This window comes from Nannospalax galili, unplaced genomic scaffold, assembly GCF_000622305.1.
Source record: "Nannospalax galili isolate Female #2095 unplaced genomic scaffold, S.galili_v1.0 scaffold666, whole genome shotgun sequence".
Classification (NCBI taxonomy): Eukaryota; Metazoa; Chordata; class Mammalia; order Rodentia; family Spalacidae; genus Nannospalax; species Nannospalax galili.
This window is the reverse complement of record NW_008356473.1, coordinates 4,584,928-4,588,379: the sequence shown is the minus strand read 5'-3', so window position 1 is coordinate 4,588,379 and position 3,452 is coordinate 4,584,928.

The following is a 3,452-nucleotide window of genomic DNA, read 5'->3' as shown; positions in this document are numbered from 1 at the left end:
ATGTTGAATTTTGTCAAAGGCCTTCTCTGCATCTATTGAGATGATCATATGATTGTTGTGTTTGAGCCCATTTATATGATTTATGATGTTTATTGACTTATGTATATAGAACCATCCCTGCATCTCTGGGATAAAGCTGACTTGATCATGGTGGATGATCTTTTTGATGTGTGTCTGTATGCAGTTTGCAAGTATTTTATTGAGAATTTTTGCATCTATGTTCATTAAGGATATGGGTCTATAGTTTTCTTTTTTGGTTGTATCTTTACCAGGCTTTGGTATGAGAGTGATGCTGGCTTCATAGAAGGAATTTGGAAGTTTTCCCTCCATTTCTATTTTTTTGAATAAATTACATAGTATTGGATGTAGATCTTCTTTAAATGTCTGATAGAATTCTGTTGTAAATCCATCTGGTCCTGGGCTTTTTATAGTCGGGAGGTTTTGTATTACTGTTTCAATTTCTTTTAGTAATATGGGTCTGTTTAAGCTGTTAATCTCTTCTTGGTTTAGTTTTGGTGGTTCCCATGCCTTTAGATTTCTGTCCATTTCTTTTAGGTTTTCAAATTTAGTAGCATATAGGTTTTTAAAGTATTCCCTTATAATGTCCTGTATCTTTCCATTGTCTGTTGTGATATTTCCCCTTTCATCTCTGATGTTGTTGATTTAGAGGTGCTCTTTTGTTCTTTTGGTTAACTAGGCTAGCCGTCTGTCAATCTTGTTTATCTTTTCAAAGAACCAGCTCTTGGAATTGTTGATTCTTTGTATTGTTTTCTTTGTTTCAATTTCATTGATTTCTGCCCTGATTTTTGTTATTTCTTCTTGTTTGCTCGGTTTGGGTTTCTTTTGCTGTTGCTTTTCAATTGTGTTGAGTTGCAGTGTTAAGTCATTTATTTGTGTTCTTTCCGATTTTTTGATGTAGGCACTTAGAGCTATAAACTTCCCTCTAAAGACTGCTTTCAGTGTGTCCCAGAGGTTTTCTTGTGTTGTATTGTCCTTTTCATTTAGTTCCAGGAATAATTTTATCTCTTTCTTAATTTCTCTTTTGACCCATTCATCATTCAGGAGTGTTTTGTTTAATCTCCATGTGTTCAAGTGGTGATTAAGGCTTCTTCAGGTGTTGATTGTAAGCTTTATTGCATTGTAGTCTGATAGAATGCATGGAATTATTTCAATCTTTTTGTATTTGTTGAGGTTTGTTTTGTGCCCCCGTATATGGTCAACTTTGGAGAAGGTTCCTTGGGGTGCTGAGAAGAAAGTATGTCCTTTGGTGCTTGGGTGGAATACTCGGTAGATGTCTGTTAAGTCCATTTGATATGTGGTATTGTTTAATTCAGATGTGTCTCTGTTAAATCTCTCCCCTATTGACCTATCTAATGGAGACAGTGGGGTATTGAAGTCCCCTACTATTAATGAGTTGGGGTTAATCTGGGTCTTAAAGTCCTGTAGTATTGTTTTTATAAAGTTGGGTGCACCAGAGTTTGGTGAATATATGTTCCTGATTGTAATATCTTCTTGATTTATTGTTCCTTTGATCAGAATGAAGTGGGCCTCTTTATCTCTTCTAATTAGTTTTAGTTTGAAGTCTATTTTGTCATATATTCTAATTGCTACAACTGCTTTTTTCTTAGTACCTTTGCTTGGTATATTTTTTCCATCCTTTCACTTTAAGATAGTGTCTGTCCTTGAAAGTGAGATAGGTTTCTTGCAGACAACAAAAAGATGGTTTTGTTTCTTAACCTGTTCACCTAGACTGTGTCTTTTGACTGGGGAGTTCAGTCTGTTAGTATTTAAAGCTATTAATGAAAGATGAGTATTGAATCCTGTTATTTTTATTTTTATTTACATTCATGATGTAGCTGTGCATTTCCACAGTTATACCTTCATTGAATTTCTTTCTGCAACCCCTTGGGTATAGTCGTTCCTTTCTTCTGCTCTTTGTATTGCTTCCAGAACTCTCTGAAGGGCTGGTTTTGTGGACATGAATTCCTTCAGTCTATTTATGTCATGGAAGATTTTTCTTTCCCCTTCAACTATAATGGACATTTTAGCTGGGTATAGTAGTCTGGGTTGGGATCTGTGGTCATTTAAAACTGGAATACTTTGGTCCAGGCTATTCTAGCTTTCACAGTTTGCAGTGAAATGTTGGCTGTAATCCTAATGGGTTTTCCTTTATATGTGACTTGTTGTTTCTCTTTTGCAGCTTTCAGTATTGTCTCTTTGTTTAGTGTTTTTTACTATGATATGCCATGGAGAGTTTCTTTTCTGGTCCTGTTGTTTGGTGTTCTATATGTCAAATGATGGACCCAAGTCCCTCCAAAATGATAGATTTAAACTAAAATCCCCCAGGCCTGAGAAAAACTGTACAAGGAAGTAAAAATAAAAAAATAATTCTGAATGCTAAGAACAAGCTGAGCTGACCTTTTTCATGCTCCATTCATCCTATTGGTGAGGCTTTCTCCTGTTGTTTCTAATTGGCTTACAGTGTTTCACTTCCTTCTTCATTTCAGCCTCAGTATTCTTCAATGTTTCTGACTCTTTTCTGAATTCATTCAGAAGTTTATCCCTATCTTCCTTCAGTTCTTTGATTTCTTTGTGTGTTCTTTAAATTCACTGAGTTCTTTTATCGTGTTTATAATTGTTCTCTTGAGTTCTATGTCCTACATTATCTCTAGAGGGTTCTCATTGTACTCCTCTAGAGGACTATTGGTATTTGGTGAGGATATGTTATTTTGGTTTTTCATGTTATTATTTTTTCTCTGTGATTTTGACATGTGAATTTCTTTTGTAGTTTCTGATTCTTGTGTGAGACTCAAGTCTTCAAACTTAGGTCTGCTTCTTTTTTGAACTTTATGTGTCTTTGTGGTTTACTTTTTGGACATGAAAGTCTGGTTTCTCTAAGCTTCCAGTTCTCTCTTTTGATTTTATATTGGAGTGGCCAGATGACTTTTGTCTTCAGGAGTTCCCACAGAGGCCGAAGTCAGATGAGGATCAGATGCTCTCAGGCTTTCTCCTAAGGTCTGGATCCCTCCAGGACAGATTTTAGCCTCAGGAATTTGGGGGTTGGACTGGCCTGGGAGCCGGAACACAGAAAAATGCTGGTCTTCGGCAGCTGGTGGCCGTGCCACCCAGAGATGCAAAGGGAGATGGGGGTGGGAAGAGGCCCCAAAGGCTCCTTGGGACAGCACTGAGGAACTGGGTTGGTCTGGATGCAAAGAACCAGGAAGAGAAAGGTCAGCCCTGGTGTCCAGGAAAGAGGCTGTGGGGTTGTGTAAACCCAGGGAGGCAGAGGGAGGTGAGGGCGGGGCCGGGCCCAGAGACCCCCCTGGGGACCCAAGAAAGAACTGAGTTGCTCTGTATGCACAGGATCAGGAAGAAGCAGTGGTGGTTCCCCAGGTGTCTGGGGCACCAAGACAAGGAATGGGACAGGACCCAGGCTAGAAGGAGAGACCCGC